At 54.0% G+C, this 25,596-nt stretch overlaps 1 protein-coding gene across 2 annotated transcripts in view; it reads left to right on the top strand.

The window, feature by feature from the left end:
* TWIST2 (twist family bHLH transcription factor 2) overlaps positions 1-25,596 on the top strand; it is an 82,893-nt gene that overhangs the window by 53,588 nt on the left and 3,709 nt on the right. The window contains exon 2 of one of the 2 annotated variants that reach the window (XM_037850248.1): positions 14,248-14,397. The exons of the other annotated variant lie outside the window; for it this stretch is intronic. The gene's annotated coding sequence lies outside the window, so the exon portion shown is untranslated. Of the gene's footprint in view, positions 1-14,247; positions 14,398-25,596 lie in introns of those variants that run through there. 2 annotated transcript variants of the gene reach the window in all.

Raw genomic sequence — 25,596 nt, forward strand, 5'->3', positions numbered from 1 at the left:
ATGGCGATCATTTGGCAATGGGCAGAAATGCTGTTTGTCAGCCTCCCTGCTGGCGCTGTGCATAGGGTGAGATTACCCCCAGGACGCAACGGAGAGCAGCCCCACGCGAGAGCAGCCACCTCCTCCTGCCACCGGTCAGCGGCCGTTCCCCGTGGCGACTCGCTGATGGAGGGGAAAGCGGGCTCTCGGCTGGCTGCAGAATTATGGCCCGGAAGAGAGGACCCCCTTTCAGTGAGTAGCCCCTTGTGTTTCCACAGCCAACACGCGTGAGCCGTGAGCTGACCGGCTCCCTCTCCTTTAAAAGCCAAATACTTAGCTCAGAATGAAAATAATAGTGGTAAAAAATAGGCAGAAATGTTTCCCCAGCTGAGCTTAGAAGCGCACCACAGGGACAGAGTGCTGCCATCCCGCTCCCCCCCACCTGGCCCGGAGGTGTCGTACTCCCAGGAAAAGGGCATTGCAGCTGGGGACCCCCTTTCCCAGGGGGCAAACGAAACGAGCAGTTCGAGCCTTTGTGCTGCGTTTTCTGAGCAGGGCGGGAGAGACTGGAGCAGCCTTCTAAGTGATGTCCTAGCCCCTTTGCGTCAACTTAAATTTACTGTGCCGCGGGCTTCAAAATCAAGGCTTGATTTAAGGGAGAAGAGTCCGATCGCTGGGACCGTAGAAACGCCCCGTTCCCCAGAGAACGGCATCCCGGGCAGTGAGAGGGACGGAGGAGCGGCGGCAGCTGGAACGGAGAGTCCGTTGCCGTCAGACCCAAAACTGCTTCCAGGTACTTCCAGGCTCAAAAATGTTTCCAGCTGTAACGCAGCCGATTAGGTCCATCTCCCTGGACAAGACCAGAATCCAAAGGTGTTTGGAAGCAGAGCCTGCTCGACATCCAAGCCCTGAGTTCAGAGAAGGGAGGAGGCTGCGAGTTGAGAGGCTGCTGTCCTGGGGCGTTTGCTGCGAGATGCACACCCTTCCTCAGGGACCCTCGCTCTTATTTTTGCATGATACGTGCAGGTGGATGCTAATTTTCTCTGCAGGCTGCAGCTCCAGGAACATTCCGGCTCCTAAGTTTTGCGGGCAACGAGGTAGACCATCTGCATCGCGGGCCTTCCCTCTGCAAGGCAGGGCTGGATTGGAGCAGACGTTAGGTGTATTTTGCTCCCTGTTTTGTGGTCCAGGCCTTCTAACTAAAACACTGTATGCAAGGAGTTTTCTGGGTGTAATTCCAGAGAGCGAGAGGCCCAGAATGGTACAGAGGGGTTGGGCTGGGAAAGCCTGGCACAGAGGCTTTGACTTGAGAATCCTTCAAAGAGAGCTCAATATGTTAGAAAGAAGAAAAGAAAAGTCCACAGGTGCTCTGGAAGCAGGGGGTCCTGGCCCCGCCCCCACCTCGCAGCCTCTCCCCTCGGAGGAGCCGGTTCCAAACTCCTCATTTCCCAGCTGGGCAGTTGGACTCGGGGAAGGCAGAGGACATGGCCAGGGTCACACGGCAAGATCTGGATGAGCCAAGAAGAGAACGTGGGCCGAGAAAGGCTGACTGACCGCTTAGACCCAGAAGTAAGCTCAGAGACCCAGGAGGCAAGGCCAGGAAGTCAGGACCCTATGCAGGTGCCCACTGTACAGACCCTGTGTAGATGCCTGCTGTCCGGATGCTGTGCAGATGCCCACCGTCAGGACCCTGTGTAGATGCCCACCGTCAGGACCCTGTGTAGATGCCTGCTGTCCGGATGCTGTGCAGATGCCCGCTGTCCGGATGCTGTGTAGATGCCCACCGTCAGGACCCTGTGTAGATGCCTGCTGTCCGGATGCTGTGCAGGTGCCTGCCGTCAGGACCCTGTGCAGATGTCCGCTGTCCGGATACAGCCTGGGAGGCCGCTCACAGCCTGGCTTCCTGGTCAGGCTCTCACGCACCGTCTGGCTTGGCCCCATGGTGGAGTCACACAGCCCAGAGAGCCACCTGGCCCCACCGGACGGCCACCTGCCCGCCATCACCACGGCAAAAACCAGGGGATGGGAGGAACCAGCCAGCAGCTCCACGCTGGCTTCTAGGTACCCGGAGCTTTGGGTGCTGCTGGCAGAGCGTCGGGCGCCCACGGCATGTTCCCTGTTCCCTGCCGTTTTGGCGTCAGCACCAGTCGGCACAGCTGTCCAGGCATCTGCATCTTCTCCAGCATCACCGTGCAGGCCACATAACCCACTTGAAAGGGCCGGAGGACCAGGCGAGGGAGATGCAGACGGCGAGTGGCCGTGGGGAGGAGAGAGAGGCCCCGAGAACTGACTGGCTTCCCAGGTTCTGGCACATCAGGACAGACGGACACCCTGATGCGGGAGGGAGGGGGCTCCCTCTGGAGCGTCCATCGGGGTCAGAGCTGGCCGGGGGCAAGAGGGTGGCCGTGTCGGGGCCAGAGGCTTCCGACGTTTGCCCTGAAGGGGCTGGTGCTCCAAGGCACGTGGCCGGGATGGTGGAGCCACGATTCGAACCCGCCCCCGTGCTGGCCAGGAGGGGAGGCGGGAGGGGCAGCAGGGCACGTGTCTCCTAGACGGAGCCCAGAGCCCGGAGGCCCCTGGCCAAGGCCCTCACTTTGAGCTGAGGATGAGGCCTTTGCAGCCCACCCAGACGCTGAGCAGTGCAGACCCGAGAGAAGCAGGGAGCGTCCCACTCCGTCGGGGCTGGGTGTCCTCCTTCCTTCTTTCTGGTCCGCAGCTGCCCTTCGCAACCCGCCTCGTGCCTGTGGTGCCCAGAACAAGCAGAGGCTCAGGCAGCCGGCAGCGTCGGTGCGGAGAATGCAGTGTGGGCCTCAGTTTCCTCAGCCGTGAAGTGGGAAATTCTGCCTTCCCTGTGGGGTCCTGAGACGTTGAGTGGAGTAGTCTAAGCGAAAGCACTGGGCGCCTGAAGTGCCATCTGTTCTCACCAAATAAGCCATCAGCCTGGATGACACATGGCCGGACACCGCTCCTTGCCAACATGATGCTGGGAGCTTTTTTCTTTTTCTTTAAGCACTTGATTAATTTTGAGATGCAGGGTCGCGGGGCCACAGGATGGAGCTGGCCTTACTGACATCCGCTGAGGACCTGAGCGCTGGACCCTGAACTTCTCCCTCACACGCACCTGCTCCCCACCCACGCTGGACAGAAATTCCAGGAGAATGTCTCCTCTGCACATATCCCAACTCCCAAGTGCTCCTGAGTTTCTGTTTAGAAACAGGGAGGCTGCTGTTTGCAGGAGCTTGGCTGAGCCAGGGGGCTGTGTCCTTGGGTCTCCACAGGGTCAGTGCCCCTCCCTGCTCCCTCCCGGCCCACCCTCGTCCCCCCACCAAACGAGGGGTGATGCCGAGCAGCGTCCGGGCTCGCAGAAGCAGGGGCCCCTCAGTTTGGGTGAATGCTTAAATGAGCAGGAAAATGGGCACGTGCTCCAAGGAGGACGCGGCGAGTGCTCTGGGGAGCGGAGGCCCCCTTCTCCGGGTCCTCCTGTAGGCAGCCCAGCTATGGGGGTCTTAGAGGCTGAGGCAGAGGAACCCAAGGGGAGCACAGAAGGGCTCCAAACCCTGTGCACAGTGCCCAGGGAGGGCCAAATCCTCACCTGTGGTGGGGACACGGCCCAGGCTGAGAGGTCCAAGGTCCCAGACTGTGGTCTTCATGCCAGAGCTGGAGGAGCAGTGGAAGGCTTGGGGGAGCAGAGCAGCAGGGCCCCTCTCACCTGGGGCCTGCGGGAGACGCAGGTGCTGGGGGGCGGGGGATGGGCAGGCAGGTGGGAGAGTGCCCAGGCCAGAGGAGGGACCCTGAGGAGGGTGCAGGGGAAAGAGGTGGCACGGTGGGGGGTGGGGAGGACGGACAGGGTTTGGGGAGTGAGGGGGTGCAAGGGGATGGGGGAGCAGGCGTGTCTGGCTGTGCCACGGGGCGATGATGGTGGCCACTCCCTGGACGGGGCACAGGCTGGCCAGGCTGGCACCCAGATGACAAGGCCGGGTCGGGGCGCACTGGGTGGGAGGCAGCCTTGGACCTCGAGGGGGAATGTCCAGGAGGAGTTGGGTAGTCTGGATCTAGGGCTGGGGGTACAGAGTGGGCGAATGCCCAGCCCAAAGGAAGGCTGGGTGCAGCGAGTACGGGGAGGTTGCCGGGGCAGTAACTGGGGGGCGGGGGACAGACCCAGGGGGCCCCCACTCTGTGGGACATGAGCCGGTGTCCCGCAGAGTGGGGGCAGGCGGCACCAGGAGGGTGGGTGTCCCCACGTGGCCTAAAGCCGTGGGGAGCGAGAGCTCAGTCTGTGGCATGCGGGGGTGCACAGGGAAGGGGTGTCCCTGGGAAAAGGGCAAGGGTTGGTTGCAGACCTCTGTGAAGAGAGGGGAGCAGGGCTTTGCTAACCGAGCCAGAGATGTCCAGAGGGAGGGATGGGAAGATCAGTAAATGGGAGCATGGAGGTTTGGAGCCAAGTGGGCATGGGGTTGCAAGACGTAGGGGTGGGGGTGCCCCATGGGTGCAGTTGTAGGATTTGCACTGGCAGTGGCAGAGCTGCTTGGGGTGGAAGGGGCCAGCCTCAAGGAGGGGTCTGGGGGCCCCTGAGGCTGGAAGCAGCAGGTTGCTGCAGTGAGCCTGGCCAGGGGTCTCGGGCAGGAATGTTCTCCAGCCCACAGAGGGGGATCTGCTCGCAGGATGCACTTCTCCTCTTGGAGACCCCAGCCTCGGGGGGTCAAGGCCTCAGGTTCTAAGGGAGGCCCTGGAGGAGCCAAAATCCGTGCAGGAGGCTCTCAGGAAGTGGCTTCCTGGACAGCTGCTGCCCAGTGCAGTCTCTATGGCCGGCTGGGACTGGGAGAGCCGTGGTACCTGGAGGGGTCTGAGTGGCCTGAGTCAGCAGAGGAGACCAGAAGGTGACTCAGTGGGAGTGAAGCTGGAAACGGCTGCCTCTCCTCACGGTGAGGGGTGTGGAGGGCTTGCAGTGAGGTGACCCCTGCAGAGCTTCTGGGGACAGCATGTGGCACCTCAGGGAGCCACCAGCCACGCAGAAGGGAGCAGGCAGCCTGAGGTTTTTGGGCCTTGCAGACCACTGGGTGCTGGATCGAACATGTCCTGAAGGCCCTGCACCTGTGGCCTCTCCGCTGAAGTGAGGCAGCCCATGCTTATTATTCAAGTCCATTTGAGTTTTTTCCTATCAGTTTACAACATGAAAAGACAGTGTGTTAAAAAATTCCACCAAAAATATAAATTTGATTACTATTTGCTAAAAACTATAACACTTGACCCTTTTGTGGAGGGAGGAAAGGATCTTTCTTTGATATACTGACATCCTAATGACCATTGAATGGTGACTCCCCCCGGAGCCTGCAAACGGGACCTAGTTTGGAAGTAGGGTCTTTGCAGATGTAACAGGTTAAGGATCTTGAGATGAGATCGGCCTGCATTTTCCGGGTGGGCCCAAAATCCACAACAAGGGACTTAGGAGAGACGTAAGAAGAGAAGACACGCAGAGGAGAGGAGGCTGCGTGGAGACCGAGGGGACAGGGGAGCAACGCAGCCACAAACCAAGCACCAGGAGACGCCCAAAGGAAGGACCCCTGGAGCGTGGGGGAGCAGGGCTGCTGACACCCTCATTTTGGAGCTCTGTTCCCCCAAACCGTAAGAGAACAAGTGTCTGCTATTCTAAGCTGCCCCGTTCGTGGTTCGTGGCTATGGCAGCTCCAGGAAACTGAGAAGTCACTTTTAAGGGAGACTGGAAAACAAACAGAAGCCGCTGGCAGTCGCATCTTTCTGGGAACCCGGGTGAGCGCCGGGATCCAGGGCCTCCGTCACCCCTGCCCGGGTTCAGGAGAGGCTCTGGGCCTCCCTGTTCCTGCTCTTGGAAGTGGAAAGCGGCAGGTTCTGATTTAACACAACAACCACAGATAACCTGCTAGGAAAGGGTCACGGAACCCACGAGGGCAAAGGGCCACGCAGACGTGGGCGATCTTTGTGGGGGCTTCCACCACTGCCCACCTTTTCAATGCCCAGAGACCACGAAACATTGCAGTGAGTGTTGGAAGCGGAGCCCATCCAGGTTCCAGAACAAGAACATTCCAGCCTAGGTCAGGCCACACTGCATGGCAGCAGTGGCAGAGAAGGAGGACTCTGTCATTCTGACTTGCACCCTAAAACATGTGGGGGGCCCCGGAGGTCCCTGAAACCTGTGTTCTTGCTCATGTCCCATGGGTGGCCTTCCCACTGCCATGGGAGGGGAGCTGCAGAGGGGAGACGAGGGGCCCCCCAACACCTCGAGGGGCAGCTCGGTCTAGAAGCCCTTCCGTCTGTGCACGTTCAGGGCGGGTGCAAGCTCTCAGCTGTCCAGCATGGCTGGGCGGAACGTTCACTCAGCTCTCGGCCCAGAGTTTTTGTTCATTTCTGTTTGTTTTTAAACAGACTCCTCCAAATGGTATGTTACTTCTTTACTTTAGTTTTACTTCTTTAACTTGTTACTTCTTTAGTTTTGCTCAGATCCTAAAAACACATCAGTTTGTTGCCAAGATTAGCAAACTCTGGCTCTTTATTGTGTTGGAATTGACCCAACAATTCACAGATTAAAAAAAATAAGAAAGATAATGAAGGCGGAAAAAATTGCACATTCTGTCCGTTGGATAGTCTGGCTGACCCTGCAGACACAGCCCCTCCCACTGTCCATTTTTGGGGTTGTAAGAATCCATAAAAGTAAAAATACAAAAACAAAATGCGTGCTCCCTGCCTCCGTGTTTATGTCCTTCGTGTTGACAGCGTCTTCCTGCCCCGAGCTCTGCCATGTAAACAGCCCCGGTCTCCGATGGCCGCCCCCGCCCCGCGGATTGGAGCAGGGTGGACACTGGACGGCCCAAGGGCAGCCAACCTCCGAGCTGCCCAGGGCATGGGTGGCCCGGATCACGGAGACGAGCCAGCCAAGCAGGGTCCTCTGGGGAACGGGAAGCAGAGCATGAGCTCACCAGCTGCGAGAGCTGAAGCCAGGAGGATGCGTAGCTGGAGTCCGTGGCGGGGCGGGGTGCAGGGCCCGGAGCAGGCTGGAGAGATAAAGAAGCAGCGTCCACGGGGAGGAGAGGGCTGGCTGGCGGGGGCACACCCGGAGCAGGGAGCCGCCACCTCCACCCAGGACGGCCTCCCGGTCCATGGCCGTGGTTCCTATGGTGACCCGCACAGGCTCGGGCACCGCCCAGGGCTCACAGCCCCGGTCAGGGCTCAGGAACGAGTCCTGCAGGTGTGCCTGGGCACGTTGGCCGGGGCAGCAGCCGGCTCTCACTCCCTACCCTGGGGCTCCCTGGTCACCCTGGACAAATGTCTCTCACCTGCAACCAAAGGAGCCCAAACGAGAAAGTCCCTTAAAAAATGTTTGAACCTTCTACTTTCAAGGACAGGCAAACTAAGCTGCTGAAACCAAATTCCTGCTGAAAACTGATAACAACGCTGGATAAAATGTTTAGACTTAAAAGCAATGAATATCAAATAAGATAGTAAGAAATGAGCATGCTAAGGTATCATTTGAGAGAGAGAGAGAGAGAGAGAGAGAGAGAGAGAGAGAGAGAAAGAGAGAGAGAGAGAGAGAGGAGCAGAGCAAGGAAGCTGCCGGCGCCCCAGGGGCGTTTGCAGGTCCCGACACACCTGCACTTCAGCTTCGGGGGACTGCAGGGCGCACAGACTCTCTGGGTGGGGGGTCTAATGAGACACCCTCTCCCCATGAACCTGAGACCCCCCGCCCCCGCCCTGCCAATGGACCACAGTGGTCCCATGAGCACGCTTGGAGGACTTCAAGGAAAATTCCATAGAGCTGAGCAGAAAAGGGAGGAAACCCCACCTGCGAGAGTTGTAAGCACAAGCCAGTCCCGACACATATTTGCACCCGACATTCACATCGCTTTCGTGGACCAGGCAAGACAAAAACCCCAACCTATGCTTTTAAATAGTTAGTCGTGTGCTAGAAGAAGACACTTCTCCCCAAGGTCACAGGTAACCCCCAGGAGGAGCAAGGAACTGGGTTACCCCCCCCCCCCAGCCGGCAGTTACGAGGCGCTGCTGCTCCCCCACAGGAGTGGGGTCGGACGGGGCCACGTGGGGACCTGGGACAGCCACCTCCACCCCTTCTGTGTCATTGGAGGCTGAATGGAGAACCCGGACTTCCACACCCAGCTGTGGTAACGAGGTGAAGCCCGTCCTCCTCCCTTACCAGCAGAGAAGCCTGAAAAACCAGCCAAAGCAGATTTCAAGATGACCCAGAGTCTTAGAACATAATTTTAGTATGTCCAGATTTCACCTGAAAAGACTCACTGAAAGAACCAGGAAAATCTCAAACTGAATGAAACAAGATGATCAGGAGATGCCAACACCGAGATGACAGAGGTAGCAGAATGATCTGGCAAAGGTTTCAAAGCAGCTGTCATAAAAATGCTTCAATGAGCAACAACAGAACTGCTTGACACAAATGAAAAAGCAGAAAGCTCTGCAAAGAAACAGAAGATATAAAGAAGAACTGAATGGAAACTTGAGAACTAGAAAATACAATAACCCAGGTGAAGGCTCAGCATTTGGGCCTGGCAACAGGATGGACAGGACGGAGGAAAGAATCCATGATCTGGAAGGTAGAGCCATGGAAATTAACCAACGTGAGCAGCGGGCAGAAAATAGAAACAAAAATAAAAACAAAAACAATGCATGTTGGGCTACTGTGGGGAGAGCACTGGCAAGAGTGGGAGGGTACCTTGTGTTTCATCGTAGGGGTACCATTGAAAACAGGGCGTGGCTGCAGCCGGTCACCTTTCCAAGGCTCTGGGTGGCTCCTTCTATGGAGAAACGTAAGATCACATGATCTGAAGAGCCTCTGGAATCTTCCGAAGGTTTGATTCCATGCTGAAAGCAGAGTTGAGGGGTCTGCACTTAATGTCATCAGCAGCGCTTCTTCATTTTGTCCCTTTGGGAGACACAACAGGATGAGGGGGCAGAGCTTGAATTTGCTTTCCCGCCTTACTTGTCTGTCTCCGCCGACTGCAGTGTAAGCCCCGGGAGGGAGTGGCTGTCATCCGTGTTGTTTCCTGCTGGAACCCTAGCCCTATAGAATGCTTTGCAGATAGTAACTGCTCAGTAAATTGTTGAGTCAATAGATTTACATGGCAAGTCCATTTGCATCAACCTAAGGAGGAGTGTGCGTGTGTGTGCATATCCACTCTACTTTTCCAAACAAATGCAGCCTCTTCTGCCGTGTCACACTCACACCCAATTGGTAAGTAGGGAAACTACATCAGTGTATCAGGAAGAACCACTGGTCCTTATCAGTCTCTCCTAGCACACAAGTGTTTTGCACCAACAAATAACGGCAGCCTGTTAGAAATATATATTAGACAAGATATGAATCACGGGAGTATGTTTGAGCAGTGAAAGGAGCTCCACCGAGGGGGTGGACCCAGGACACTGCTCATGTAGGGCCAATGCAGACCAAGTCCTGGTTGTCTGAACTTAAGTTTCCATTTTACATAGGGGGGTCTTAAAAAGCAGGGAGCAGACATGCCTTGATTAGTAGGGTATGCTTGCCCATTCTGACAAGCTCTCTCTACTGGTCTGGAACTGGTGCATCTCCAGGTGTTGCTGATCGGGGTGAGTTCCATTGTTCCATTTTCTCCTAAAGCCCCTGCAGGTCAAGTGTCTCTGTCTTCTGGAAAATCCTTTCTTGGAAAGGGGCCCAATGCAGGCAGCCTTTTTACTTTACTTACCAAGCTAAATGCAAAGTGCAAACAATAGCTGGAAATGCACATTTGCCCCTTCCGCCTGCGGGCACGGCCTCGGAAGTCCTCCTCGTTCAGTCCTCCCTGGCCTTGAGCCTCGTGTCCCCGTCACCCAGCAGCTCAGCCCTCTTCTCCCGCCCTTTGCATCGCACCACCTCTGCATTGTGTAAGGTGATCCCACACTCACCACGTTGTTCGTCCCCATGCGAGGAATTCAGGATCTTGGTAATGGTGACTTGCTTGCCATTGCCATGTAATGCTTTGGCTGTGAACCTGTGCAGGTGTTTACATTTGTAACGTGCTCCCAGGTGGGTTCTCAGGGCCACTCAGGTGTGACCCCTGTAGCCCCCAGCAGCCCCCGCAGTCCACCCCGCTGCCTGCCATGCCCAGCGGCCCACAGTCACATCCTCCAGCGTTGCCTGCGCACCTCGGCCGTGCCCTGTTCTGATCCTGCTTCGCATCTTGACTCATTTAAACCCGTGGGCTGGGGGCTGACACGGTCCCTGTCCAGGGGCGGGAAACCCGAGCCCCACAAAGGTCACGTTCCCAGCCAGGTTGCCTGCCGGCAGGAGTGAGAGTCTGAGCCCTTGCTCTCCATCCACACGCTTTGTTTTCCTGCCTCACTTTTCAACACGCATCCCTGCCCCTTGACCTTCCCCAGGAGTAACAATGGCTTCGAAAGATGGATCCACCATGCGGCGATTTACAGAATATTACCTCTGCGTGAGTGACAAGCTGGTTCTTATCTGTACTTAAGCCTTAAGCCATTCCACAGGAGTTGAGTGTGGAGACAAATTGCCTTGTGCAATTATAATATTTTTATGTCACTGATCTGGAGGGCCATGAATTCCTGAGCTCTTAAAAAAAAAGGCATCCATGGTGCTTAGTGGAGGGCCGGCCTGGGGAAACTGCACATGAAGGCTCCCGCTTCTGGACTGCAAAGACAGATGTGGTCGGTTCCCACCTGCTGGCTCCAGGGGAGCCCCCGGCTGTGGGTGCAGGTGGGGCCGCTCTGCAGCCACCGCAGGATCTGCCACGGGCCTCCCTTTGAGAGAAAACACACCCTCCCTTACACGTTCCATTTCTAGGCCAGGAGGCACGTGGCGTCCGCTTTGTCCTCTTCCCCCACCACGTCCCGGAAGGGGGTGACTTCCCATCCACTGCCACCCCAGCTTTCGAGCAAGAGCCCGGGCAGCTGGGCAGCCCTTCGTGCTCGGGTCCAGCCGGAGGAGGCGACTCCCAGCTTGGGGTGGTGGCCGAGTCGGGGCGCTCCCTCAGCCCCTGCTTCTGCTGTTTTCCTGGGAATCTGAACCCCGAGGGCCTGGCAGATCCCGCTGTCCCGGGAGGGTCACCCCATGAGGATGTGTGCATGCTAGGTGTTCCTGCCAGCTTTCCTCGGGGACGCACCAGAGCCCGGGCACGTGTCTGCGCACGCGTGCACACCCCACACAGGCACCCCCCATTCCTCCGAGCTCGGCCCGCACTATCTTTCTGAGCTCAGGCCAAGGCGGCGGCTCCGAGGCCTTTCCCATCGCTTGGGGACGGAGCTGCTTTCCGGGGCTGGGAGGGCTCTGGCGGTTGGGTTCTTTCCAGCATGAGTCACTGCCCGCCTCTGCTCACCAATTGCCCTCTGGGGAGTTCTGCTGGTGTAACTCTGGTGAAGTCTGGGGAAATTAATCAAAGTGCATCTCACACATGAAACGCAGGGAAGAGCCGCCACCCGGCCGAGCCCCCAGGCTGGCACGTCCACCGCCCGAGCCTCCCTCCTTTCGTTCTGGTTTTTAAAATTAGTTTGCGATTCCCACATGCTCAGGACTTGCCTTCCTCTCTGGATCTGCCCCTTCCCTCTTCAGTGCGTTTTCCTGGGAGTTTTCCCAACTACAGCCGTTCCTCGACCCACTAGCTATCGTCCACCTCTCCGGAAACCCAGGGTACAGGGTGTGGCCACCTGCCTCTGCCTGGACATGGTCCCGCCATGTGGCCGCTTTGCTTTCAGAACATGGGGGGGGCTCTGCCCGAGCACTGATGAGCCTGCATCCCATGGAACCCGGGTGCCAGGTGCCGGGCGCACTGGACACTCTGCGAGGGGCTGCCCTGGGGTGATGACCACCAGCCAGGCCCGCTGCACTTCCTGTCCACATGAGTGGCCTCTCCCCTGAAGACCCGGGTGTGCCCAGCACTGCTCAGTGGCACACACAGTCTCACACCGTCCCCCGGCACTCAGCCACAGCCTGGGGCCCCATCTGTGTCTCACACTGGGGTGCTCCCACACATTGGAAGTCTCTTCAACCCCAACTTTAACCTTTTTGGAGGGTCATTTGGGGCTTTGTAGAACTTACTTGGAATCAGCGGGCCAGAAAGCAGGGGCCCAGGTTCTCCCAGACCCCTCCAAGACCCCCAGGCCCCTTCAGTCTCCCCCTGCTCCCCCAGACCCCCTAGGACCCCAGGCACCTTCAGGTGCTCCCAAGGCTCCTCCAAGCCCGTCCAGGCTCCTCCAGCATCCACAGACTCCCCCAGATGCCCCCAGGCTCCCACAGAGGCCCCTAGTCTTCCCCAGATGCCCTCAGGCTCCCCCAGATGTCTCCAGGCTCCCACAGGCTCCCCCAGATGTCCACAGACTCTCCCAGCTGCCCCCAGGCTCACAGGCTCCCGCAGGCTCCCCAGGCACCTCCATGTTCACCCATACACCCGAGCTCCCCCAGGGGCCAAGCCCCTGCAAGCATGTGAGGTTGAGCCCAGGCCTCGAACTCCCCAGCCTCTCCCAGGCGGCACGTGCTCGACACAGCTGCTCTCACCAGCCTGCGAGGGGCTCACTGGTCCCTCTGCAGGGATCACCTCCCCACCCTGCCCACCAGCCACTTCCTGTATGTCTTTCAAGACTCGGCTAAGGCACCACCCCCTCTTCCAGGAAGCCCTCCCTGAGCTCGCTGGGACACCACAGCCTCTGGTTTGTCCACAGTCCCTGAGAGCTCCTCAGTCTAACCAGGGACCCTGTGCTAGAAGCCACGCTCCCCAGCAGACGGAAGCTGTCACAGTTGAGGATGCGTCCGTCTGCCCCAGTGCAGGTCCCAGAGCCCAGAAAACATCCATCCAGGTGCCTAGAAGTAAACAGAGCTGACCCAGCAATGCCCTGGAGAGGAGCCACCACTTTCAAGCAAGGACAGTGGTACAATGGAACCCGCTTTCCAAAGAGAACTCAGACAGTAGGTGGCGGGCAGAGGGAACGGAGAGGGGTAGAACACTGGAAGGAAAGATAGACATTCTTCCGTGAGCTGGGGGAGCCCCAGAGGCCAGGCCCGGGCAGTGGGCAGGTTGGAAACCCTGAGCCACCGAGGAAGGCCCCGCCTTCTGCAGTGCCTGTCAGGAGGCTGGCCCCGCTGGCCTTGGGGTTTCCACCCAAAAGGGCCCCAAACCGTCCTCATGCTCAGTGCTGGAAAGGGGCCTTTTTCAGATGTCTTGAAAAAGAATTTCTCCACGCAGTGCTGCAGGGGTGGATAACCATCCCTGCAGGGCAGGGGCAACCTAGAGTGTTGTCCACACTGGGTCACTTTCAAGGGTGAAAGGGCTTTCACAAGTTGCCTGGGATGACAGACACAGGCTGAAATTGTGGTCATCTACTGTCTTGGTTTTTGGGGGCTACCATAGCAAAGTCCCACAAACTGGATGTCTTAAAACAGCAGAAAGGTGTTCCCTCAAGTTGCCGGGGGTCCGAAGTCCAAATTCAGGGTGTCCGTCCTCTACGATCCCACAGGCCCAGATCCTTCCAGCCTTGTCCAGCGTTTGGTGGCAGCCAGCCCTGGCGTCCCTGGGCCTGCGGACACTCCGCTCCCCTGCCTGCCCCCATCCTCGCCTGGCCGTCTCCCTGGGATCCTCGATGTGTCCCCTTCTTAGGGCCCCAGTCCTGCTGGCCGAAGGGCCTGTCCTGTGCCGAGTGACCTCTTCTCCACGAGCTCCACCTGCAGCAACTATTTCCAAATAAGGTCGCTTCACAGCTCCCGGGGTTAGGACCTGATGTACCATTTTAGGGGGCACAATTCAACCCCTAACACTCTCCTGTCTGATTGCCCCGAGCAACCGCTGAGCTATTCTTTTTGGAGTTAAATTAACGTGGGAGCTAAATTAGTTTTAAAAACCCCAAACCTTACTTTGAAAGGTAAGACCAAACCCCTTACACGGCTGCAGCAGGTGACAGAGGTGGACAGGCCTCTTTTGTGCCTTGTCTACACTCTCGTTACAGGTGCAATGCCAACGGGGTCCCCCGAGCAAGGGCAGGAAGGGAGGGTTGGCCCCATGGCCATCACCTCGGCTGAGCTCCCGTCCCTGTGCCAGGGAGCTGGTCCCCCTGAGGGACTTCCGTGGGCCAGAAAACCCAGGTCCCTAGAGCTTTGTAGGGACACCACGTCCCGGACCCCTTCCTCGATCCGTCTCCCCACCTGCCCAGAGCACAGACGCCGTGGCCCCTGGGGGCCTGGCGATGGGAACCCCAGGAGGCCGTGCCTCAGACACAGCCCCCGATGCTCTCTCTTCTCCTGGGCAGGTCAGCGAAGCACCCAGGAGGAAGTGGACAGCAGGTGGGACAGAGCAGAAGACAACACCTGTGGCGGACAGACCCCCACGACCGCTTCGTGAGCAGGGGAGACCCCTCCGGCCGTGCCCAGAAGGCACTGTGGGTCCCCCACAGCTGGAGCCGGGAGGAAAGAAACTTTTGCTACTCGTGCTGACAAGACGATTTGTCCCCATGGGCTGCTAATTCCAGGCTGGGCTACACTTCATAGCCTTTTCCTCCAACGTGTAATCAATCCGAAGATGTGTTATCAGAGGTTCTATTGTTGCTACTCTTCAACGAGAAATGACTCCTTCCCATAATCCTGTTTCAAAGCCCTGGGTCTTTTCCTGCTCCTTGCTTATTGCCATACCCCAAAATAGTACTTTTTGGATCCTCACTTTATTTCAAGTCTTCTGATCACATGATCTGTACCTCAGAGAATGTCCAGAAACAAGGCGAATGATAGAAAAATTATTTGTCCCTTGAAAAGATGAGAGGATTCCCCCAGATAATCTTTCAGGCACAAGGCCTGTGGCTCTTGATCTTTTTTTATTCTCGAATGGGGCTTCTCCACCAGGGGAGGTTTTCACCTGGGGGAGAGTTGGCGATGTCTGGAGATGCTTTTGGTTGTCGTGGCTGGAAGCTCCCGGCATCTCAGGGGTAGAGGCCGGAGATGCGGCTCAGCACCTCACAGCACCCGCGACGGACCCAGCACAGAGCACCCAGCAGCCGACGTCAGTGGAGGCTGAGGAGCCTGGCCTGGATTCGATCTCAATTCCCTCGAGTTTGTCTGGTTTGGACGAGCTCCTGGCTTTAGTGACCAATTTCAGTTTTTTATATTTAAATGCCATTATTTCTACTTCTATATTATTATTTTCCCCTCCAGTTTCCTTAGACCATCTTAAAGCCATAGATGACAGGCTGTCTGCTCATTCTCTGTTTTTTATAAAGAAGACACTTAAAGCCCTGAAAATCCTTCAGTGCCGCTGGGACTGCATCCCTAAGATTGTATGTGCAATGCTTCCATTATCTTGCAATTGAAGAAGCATTTTGCTATATTCTTCATTTCCTCCTTGATCCATTTGTCACTGAGGCAAGGGTCTTTCCTTAGCAAGTGGCCTGGGCTTCTTGTTTTCATTCTTGCTTCTGGTGCATGTTTAACTGCAGTGTGGTCGGCTGCAGCCTTCCCGTGTTGGCCGAAGCTCTGCTGAGCCCTCCCACGCCATCAGTTAGGGGAGCTGGTCAGTGCCCCGAAATGTCCATTAATTCTACTGCATCAATTACGGTCATCTAGATTTTAGGAGCCCTTAAGTCACAAGGCAGAGATGCAGTGCTTATTACCTCCCTCACCTCCCCTGTGCCCCAGGTTTCTGTGCTACCTCTAAGGCACCCACCTGCCCTGCACCCCACCAGTTCTCGCCCTGGGACCCTGGCCTGATTGGGCTCAAGACCCTGTGGCCAGTGTCTGCCTCCGGCCATCCCTGCTGAGTTACCCCACCTGCTCTGGTGCTCCAGGCCGCGCTGGACAGACTCGGCCCACCCAGTCACTGGACAGAGTGAGTAGCCAGGTGAGGCCACCCCCGGGTCCTTAAAATTCAGGCCTCGCAGGGTGGGAGCCACACCAATCCCCTCGCCCAAGCCCCCCAAGCCCACCAGGCCCTTTGGACACTGGCCGTGACCTCTGACTGCCCCTTCGAAGTCGCCTCTGGAGGCGGTCAGCTCTCCCGCCCGATTCTCAGGTCTTGGGTCAGACCCAGCAGCAATCCCCTCCCCACACGGCCATGTGGAACCTGGTGATTTTTTATTTTTAGTGTTCTTTTTTTAATATACTATAAAATATACGTAATGTAAATTTTACTATTTTAACCATTTTAAAAGTGCACAATTCAGTGACTTTCGGTACACTTGCGATGTTGTGTAATCGTCACCACTATCTGGTGCCAGAACGTTTTCTCCTCCCAAAAGGGAGACCCTGTACCCGTTTCCATGACCCCTGCCCAGCCCTGGCGAGCTCTCTCGTGTGCTCTGTCTCTCTGGGTCACCTGCTCTGCTTGGTTTGTTTCACACAAGTGGAATTATCCCGGGTGTGGCCTTTTGCATCTGGCTCTTTCACTCAGCACAGTGAATTTTTACCTCGTTCTTTACCCTTCTCCCGGCACAGCTAACTGCTTTTGCTTTGTTTATAGCTGTTGTTTGTGGAAATACAGATGCAGTATTACTTTACATTATCAGCACTGCCTATTAACGTTCTATAATACCTTTTTACTTTCACATATTTCTCATTTCTGTTTGATCTGAAATATAGAATTCCTTTTCTTTTATTTGAGTTTTGAATTGGCCAAGTCTTATTTTGAATCATCCTTTGTCATTTTACAGTAAGCATATCTTTAATTGGATAAAGTAAATATTTTGTTGCATATTTATTTGTTCCTTTTTTCGTTATCTTCATTTCTTGACTTTTTATCTTTTTATTATACCTTTAGCTGTTCAGATTTTGGTTTGTTTTTAAAAATAAAATTGTGATTTTTTTTGCCAAAGGCAAATAATGAATGTTCTTTAGTCTCTGTTTCTCAATGTGTATCTATTTAGTTGTTAATAGAAACACAGACCTATTTTGCAGAATGAAAGAATTTTACACTTCAGTGTTTCAGCTTTTCCTTCCACCTCCCCACGGTTCCTATTACTAATGGATTCACTTTGATTTCTCCAAAGCCGTCATCCTCACTGTTTTGCGTTTTCTGTGTTGTTTGGTTCTGGCCCGCAGGCTCCCGCGTTGCCCACGGAGGCGCTCCCGCCACCTTCCCGCTCGCTCGCCTGGAGCCTGGCTTGCTAGAAGGGAGCGGAATTCCCGAGGCCGCCTGTGTCTGGGGACGATCCCTGTGGGTTCCAGGCCCAGCCCGCTTGCCTCTGTTTGTCCCTGAAGGATGCCCACTGCTCCCTGCCCGGTCCTGGTGCCCTGGGGGAGCCAGGGGAGCCGGGAGGAGCCGGGAGGAGCCGGGGGGAACCAGGGGAGCCGGGGGGAGCCAGCGGAGCCAGGGGGAGACAGGGGAGCCAGGGGGAGACAGGGAGAGCTGGGGGAACCAGAGAGAACCTAGGATCAATGCCTAGGATCCACCCCAGGATCCATCCCCAGGATTCATCCCTAGGATCCACCCCCCCAGGATCCACCCCTAGGACCTACCCCCTAAGATCCACCCCCAAGATCCATCCCCATGCCCCTAGGATCCACCCCCAGGATCCGTCCCTAGGATCCACCCCCAGGATCCACCCCCAGGATCTATCCCCATGCCCCCAGGATCCACCCCTAGGATCCACCTCTAGGATCCACCTCCAGGATCCAGCCCCAGGATCCACCCCCAGGATCCACCCCCAATCCCCCAGGATCTATCCCCAGGATGCATCCCCACGCCCCCCAGGATCCAATCCCCAGGATCCACTCCCACCCTGCCTTAGGGCCCACCCCCACTCCTGACCAACAGTGCACTAACTGCAGTCAAGACCCAGCAACTACCCCCCAACCCCAGGGCCTGCGGGGCACGCTGAGAGAGGGAAGGGACCACACAGAGAAGGAGCTGCCAGACCCCGCGGACGCTGTGCCAGGGGGTGGGATATGAAGTTGATTGGAAGAGTTTATTGACAGCAGGACACTCAGGAGAGGCTGTGGACTTGGCACTGGCATTTCAGAAGCTTGGAGAAGGCCTGGCCCACGCTAATGAAGAAGAAAAGCGAGAGCTGCCACGGCAGATGGTGGAAGAGGGGTCCAAAGGCTCAAAGAAGCATGTAAGGCCAGCAAATCACCCCCTCCCAGAGGGCCACGTCCCTCGCCAGGGCCCAGAGGACTTACAGAGACTGAACTGCGAGGGGCTGCAGCACGGCCAGGAGGCTCCCAGGGGGCATCTGTGGTAGGCTGGATGATGCTGGGAGACGCCGTAACAGAACTGGGCTCCTGGAGAGCAGTGCGGATAACTGGAATAGTGGAAGCAAGGTTGTGGCAACTGACCTTCAGAAGCAAGGAGGGAGCAAACGTGGCAGTGAGTGGCAAGCTGGAGGGGCTGCCAACGAGAGATATGGAGCTGCTCAACAGAACATGTCATGGCCAGGGGCAAGAGCGACGGGCAGTCAGTGAGGGCAGCTTTCCCAGTAAAATGTCACAATCCTTGCCCAGTGTCTGTGGTGCAGAGAGGGAGCATGTTGTACTAGACAAAGCTTCAGATGGAGAATCAGAGAAATTGGAATCAGAATCCCAAATGACCTGCTTCCTGACTGGGCTATGCTGGGGCAGACTGTGACCCTAGGTTTCTTCTTCAGAATGCTAAGGTAATAATAACTGCCTTCCTTTCTCATAGTCATTGTGAGATGCATAATCAGTCATCTATGAGATGTGCTGGTTTGGATGTATTATGTCCCCCAAAATGCCATTGTGAGATGCATAATCAGTCATCTATGAGATGTGCTGGTTTGGATGTATTATGTCCCCCAAAATGCCATTGTGAGATGCATAATCAGTCATCTATGAGATGTGCTGGTTTGGATGTATTATGTCCCCCAAAATGCCATTATCTTTGCTGCAGTCTTATGTGGGCAGGAAACAAATTGGTCTTGATTGGGTTGGAGATTTTTGATTAGATGTTTCCATGGAGATGTGATCACTCAACTGTGGGCAAAATCTTTCATTGGATAATTTCCATGGAGGTGTGGCCCTGCCCATTCAGTGTGGGCCTTGATTAGTTTACTAGAGTACTATATAAACTCAGAAGGAGTGAGCTTGCTACAGCCAAGAGGGACACTTTGAAGAATGCACAGGAGCTGAGAGAGAAGCTGCAGATGAGAGACAGTTTGAAGATGGCCTTTGGAAGCAGACTCTTGCTCCAGAGAAACTAAGAGAGGACAAACACCGCAAGAGCAACTAAGAGTGACATTTTTGAGGAACTGCAGCCTAGAGAGGAACATCCTGGGAGAAAGCCTTTTTGAAACCAGAACTCTGGAGCAGACACCATCCACGTGCCTTCCCAGCTAACAGAGGTTTTCCAGACACCATTGACCATCCTCCAGTGAAGGTACCCTTTGTTGATGCCTTACCTTGGACAATTTATGGCCTTAAGGCTGTAAATTTGTAACCAAATAAACCCCCTTTATAAAAGCCGATTCATCTCTGGTGTTTTGCATTCTGGCAGCCTTAGCAAACTAGAACAGACGGTATGATGGACACTCCCCAGGACAAGGTGAGGCCCTGACCAGTCCCCAGGCCCCTCAAGTCGCTGCTGGCCCAATGCCTATCAATATGCCCTTGGGCCTGGACAGCTCAATAAAGGCCCTCACCTTCCCAGTGACAAAGAACACCTTCTACTGTTCTCATTTTTAATGTGAGGCCTAACATTGGCAAGAATTGACCTTCCTCATCTGTGATGATTTAAAGCTGCATGTACCCCAGAAAAGATTATGTTCAGAAAAGATCAGCTGATCCATTCTGGACGGTGCAGACCGATTGTGGGTGGGACCTTTTGATTGGGTTATTTCAGTTGAGATGTGACCTACTTTATTCAAGGTGGGTTTTAATCCTCTTAGTCGAGTCCTTTAAAAGACACAGAAGAATAGCCTCAGAGAAGCTGAGAGGAAGCCACCGAAGCCAGAGGCTGAAAGCAATGAAACCCAGGAGAGAAGGACCTGCCGATGCCCCATGTGCCTTCCGGTGTGCAGGAGGAGTCCTGGAAGCCAGCAGCCTTTCTTCAGAGAAGGTATCGTCTGTTGACAGCTTAATTTGGACATTTTCACAGCCTTAGAACTACAGACTTGTAAGCTAATAAATCCCCATTGTTAAAAACCAATCCATTTCTGGTATATTGCATTTTGTCAGCTTTAACAAATGAAAATGCCATCCATACCCACAACGTGGAGCAGGTTACAAACTCCCAAGCTTCTTTTGAGAAAGAAGTAGCCAGTTGCTGACTTTCCCTCCATGCAAACTTTGTTCTTGCCTTCCTCCTTCCTGGACATTGGCCTCATAGAATTCTCCAGAAAGGACACTCATCCACTAAGCACTAGTGCAAACTCTGGATTTTATGGAAGGTTTTATAGGGAAAGTCAGAGGAAGGGACTCCCTCAGCTTTCCCTTTGGAGAATTCTTGGGATCCCCCCTTCCTGCCCTGCTCTCTGGGGCCCCACAAGGCAGCCCCTTCTCTGCCCTTCCCTCCTTGAGCCGAGGCCGCGATCTGTGCTTCATCATCCTGGAGCAGGACGCTGGCCTCAAACCTGCAAAGTCAGCAACGTGAAAGCCCTGGGGGAAACCAGCCAGCACCCCCTGCAGCCCGCAGCTTATTGTTGCTGGAGTTTGCCTCTGAGAGTCTCATCCAGCACCCCAGGCTGAGATCAACATGTTCCCATCAGCACATAAGCCGCCTCCCTGAGAAGAGTTTAAGTAAATATCAATATCTCCATCTTGGTACAAATCAAGGTAAAACAGACACACAACACATCAGGTACCTGCACTTGCACACGTGTCAGACCAACGAATGGAACTGACTGCACCCCACCACACACCCTATCGGGACCCCTTGCTCTCCCTCGTGGGGTTACCCTGGTGCATTGGCCCCCGCTTCAACTCCCACCTGTGGTGACACCCACTGACCCGAGCTCTGTCCCAGTGGGCTCCTTCCCCTCAGGACTGAGGCCAGAAACTCATCTCCCCAACTGTGTGTGAGTTCTCAGAGTTGGCACTGCCTTGTCAGCTCATCTCCTAGAGGCTTAATCCGGGTTCCTGGAGCCACCTCCCAGATGGTGCCCAGCAGGTGCCCCTCCAAGCTGCCCACGCCCCAGCACTGCCTGGGAATGGCCAGTCCCCCGGGCATGTTTGGTCCCCAGGAATGGTCAGCCCCCCACACAGAATTGGGAAGCTCCCCAGAATGGCCAGACCCTCACAGATGCTTGAAAGGCTATCCTGGCCCGGGTCAGGGACAGGGAAACTTCAGGCCCGGTGCTGCCTAGAGAAACTTCCCGCCATTCAGACCCAGGTATCAATGGCCTGTTCCTGGGTCACTGGGCCCACCTCCTCCCACATACCCCTTCCTTGCAGTCCGGGCCGGACTTGGCTGCCAAACAGTTTTGCTCCACCTCTGTGAGCTACTAAGGGCTGTGGGGCCTGGGAAAAGTGGGCTGCCGTGGTCGGGGTCTTTCCCTGTGATTCGGCCGCGTGACCCTGTGTCCCAGCACCCGGTGGCCTTGGGTGTCGGGGCTCAGCGTCTGGGCAGTGTTCGAGTGTTGGGGCTATGAGTTTGTTTGTGACCCTTGGGCTCACGCAGAGGATGGGGTCCTCCACAGGAAGCTGAGTCTGTGGGGTGACAGGGACCCTGGCCTGGAGAGGGGTGACAGCCCGGCCGGCCCCCCAGGCCCTCCCCAGGCACTCAGCTCCAGCCGCCCCCTACGGTCAGCTCTGCAGATGAAATCCCAGGGGCCGCTGCTCTTGGGTCCTTCTCCTATCGGAAATGACATTCCCGTTGAGGACAAGCTTTGTTCAATGAACATAATTAAAAAAAAATAAAGTACCTTCCTTAAAAAAAAAAAAAGAAAATCCTGAAGCAGCTCTGTAATTCCCACAGGGTAAAACAAGCTGGGCTCTGTGGGGTCTGTATCCGCCCTCTACTTACCCTTTGGATCAGGAAACTGCCTCCCCCGTGGGGAGCTACTGATCAGGAAAGAGCAGGCGCCCTGGACTGGCCGTTTGTTCTCAACGGTTTCCACAGTCTGGTCTTTGGAGGCCCCCGGGACCCTGAGCCCAGTGTCCCCTCCCACCGTCCAGGCCTCAGGTCTGCAGGCTGGATCTGGGCCCTGGAGGGTCCCACAGAAGGGTGGCCTATGGGGGATGCTGGCCCACCCTGTGGTTCTGTGGAGGGCTTTGCTGGAGCTAATGGGGCACCTGCCAGCAGAGGGGCAGCTCAGGGCCCTATTGAACAGCCCGGTGCCGAGGTCTCAGCGCCCCCACCCAGGGGCCGTCCTGTCCCCAAGGCCATGTGCCCCCTGCCCCAGGATGCCAGCAGGACCTCCTGCCCTCGGGCCCCCCTGGCCGGGGCCCTGCAGGTCCTCAAGGTGCCCTCTCCGACACTCCTTGGCATTTGGAAAGAGGTGCCGGCCCCGCAGGTCAATGGGAAGCAAAATGGCTCATTGGGAAATCCGCTGGCCTCGGAGGCCGGTGCCTGGAGACCGTCAGGGGCCACCGCGCATTCGCAAGTCCATCCCGCCCCCTGACCCTCAGCAGTCTCATCCGCAGCATGGGGTTGGTCCCAGTGTTAACTGAGGAAGGCCCGCGGCTCTCATACAGCCTCCTTCCACCTCCCGTTAAAACAGCGATGCCAATATACAAAAACACAAAAACTGGCCAGCCGCACTAGAAACTCAAAGAGAGAAGAGTAAATTGCTAAAGTGGGTGGAAAATGTCTATGCCTAAGAAATATTCTGGAACCACGCAAGCTTGCCCAGACCTGGCCCAAAGGATGGAGGAGCAGTCCTGACATCCCCTGCCCCCCACCGGGTACCGCTGCCCTGTCCGTGCAGACACAAGCCTGGGTGCCCCTGGGCCGGGGAGCAGGGGCTCAGTCCCCCGGGCATCTCCTGAGTTTAGGGAGGACATGGGGGAAGTCTGTCCACATGACTCCTGGGAGGCCAAAGGCTCCAACCTGGTAACAGGTGCGCTCTCACCCTCACACCGCGGTGCCCGCAGGTGACCAGACACAGACCCCAGACAGGGGCTCTGCTGTCCTCTCGCCCATCTGGAACCAGCAGAGAGAGCGGAACTGCCCCCATCAAGCAGAAAAGAAGTCCAAGGAAACAAATCCAAATTCCAGGCACTGGGCCTGGAGAGTAGCAGGTGCTCAGTATTTATTGAATGAATGAATAAAAAGAAAATTAAATCATGGAGAAGAACCAACTTGAGAAACTGCCTCAAATGCAGAAGAGAACAGAGATTAGAATTATAAGAAAACCAAACAAATAATAGAAGATAAAGATCTAAATTACATATAGTAAGAGTTGACAGGGCAAAGTCAATTTACCAAGGGTTTGGTGTTTTTCCTCAATCACTTCTTTGTTGCTAATTTTTCTGATTTACTGGGCTATGGTGAAGTTTCACTATAAAATCTGCTTTTTTTGGACTTAATTGAAGCTCCTTTTCTCTTAGTATGTGAAAATTGTTGTGAATGTTTTTTGGATGCTTGAAGAGAAAATTTAGGGTGCACAGTTGAGCATCTGTACGATAAGCCTTAACAATGGTGAATAGAATTTCTTGAGGTTATTTTGTGCTGAGCAGTATGTTCTTCACATCCATTCATTCAACAAATATCTCAGTGCCCAAAATGTCTCAGGGGTTCTGGGCACCAGGGGACAGCAGTGAACCAAAAAGGAAAGAATCTATGACCTCTCGAAGCTGTCTCCAATCCTCCAGGCAACTCCACGACAGATGGAGGTGGGGACTGAGGTTCTGGTTAAGAAACTTGTGCAATGACACATGAAATAAATGACGTAACAGGGATTTGCAATCAGGTGGGCCACCTGTAATGGCATGCACTTCACCAACATTATGTCAGCGTAATTTTGGAAACATGTTCTTTCTTATTTTTTATCTGCTTCATCTGACATAACTGAAAATATTGTGTTAATTACAATAAAAATTGAGTTTCTGACTATTTCCCCTTGCATTTCTAAGAGCTTTTGATTTATATGATGCTTTTTTATTTAGCACACAAAGTGTATTCATTAGGGATTATTGTTATTACCAGTAAAGATTTCCCTTTGGACCCATTTAAAATTTCCTACCTTGAATTCCATTTTATTTTATATTATTTCTCAAATTTATATTTGTTTGTTTTGTCTGCTTTGTCTTAGTTCCTTCTTGATTTTTTTTTGTATTTTAAACAGTTGGTTGAGTTATAATTTGTATGCAATATTTTTTGAGTTATAATTTATATGCAATTACATTCACCGACTTTAGGTGTACAATTAGATGAGTTTTGACAAATGTGCACAGTTGTGTAGCCCTCACCATGATTGAGATATGAAACCTTCCCGTCATCCCAGAAGGTCTCTTATTCTCCTTTGCAGCCAATCACCTTCCATCCATCCCTGACACCACTGAACTTCTGCCAACCTCATTTTCCCTCTTCTAGAATTTCAAAATGAAATCATACACCATTTACTATGTTGTATCTGGCTGCTTTCCCTTTGCTAATGCCCATGAGATTTATGAATGTTGTTTCATGTATCAGTCATTTGTTCATTTTTGTTTCTGAATAGCATTCCATTGTATGAATGTACTGCAATCACTTATGCTTTCATATATTAATAGACATTTTGGTTGCTTCCAATTTCTGGCTATTTGTGAGTTAAGCTGCTATGTAAATCCACATACAAATCTTTGTGTGGATATATGATTTCATTTCTCTTAAATACCTTGGAGTGAGGTTGCTGGGTCATTTGACAAAAGTGTTCTTAACTAGATGAGAAACCATCAAACTGTTTTCCAAAGTGGTTGGACCGTTTTGCATTTCCACAAGCAAACTCTGAGTCAAGTTGCTACACAATCTTGTCAACTCTTGGTATTGTCTGTCTTTTCATTTCTAGCCTTTCTGGTGGGCCCATAGTGGAATCTCATTGCAGGTTGTTTTTTTTGTTCGTTTGTTTTGTTTTGCATTTCCTTAATTACTATGATGTTGAGAACTATGTGCTTATAACCATTCGTATACCTTCTTAAGTAAAATGTCCATTAAAATCTTTTCCCTATTTTTATATAGGGATGTTTGTTTTCTGATTTTTGAATTCTGAGAGTTCTTTATATTCTGGATAATAGATTCTTCATTAGTTATATATTATGTAAACATTTTCTCCAAGTATGTGTCATCAGCCTTAAATTTCTAAGCAATGTCTTTCATAAAGTGAAAATATTTCATTTTGATGAAGTCCAGTTTATCAGTTTTTTCTTTAAGGTCCATGCTATTTTGTCCTATCTTTAAAAATAAGTCTTTGGACACAGAGCAAAGCTGCAGCCTACCTGGAAATGAGCAAGAAATAAAAGGTCTGTGAGCCATTGAAATTTTCAGGTTGAATGTTATGTGGCATAAGCTAGCAAAAGCTGACTACCAGAATGTTTGGAAACACCAGTGGATGAGCACTGAGATTTATTTCAGATGGGCTCTTTATTCTTTACTGAGATAGTTAAAACATATTTTTCACAGCACATCTTCAAACACTTATTCCATCAGTTCATCCTCATCTTACTCAGTTTCCAAAATAGTTAAATTTTTCTTTTAACAATTTAGTATTAGCAAAAGATTAAAGGATATTCCAGTGCCAGGCCAA

This window comes from Choloepus didactylus, chromosome 9 (assembly GCF_015220235.1).
Source record: "Choloepus didactylus isolate mChoDid1 chromosome 9, mChoDid1.pri, whole genome shotgun sequence".
NCBI classification, from domain to species: Eukaryota; Metazoa; Chordata; class Mammalia; order Pilosa; family Megalonychidae; genus Choloepus; species Choloepus didactylus.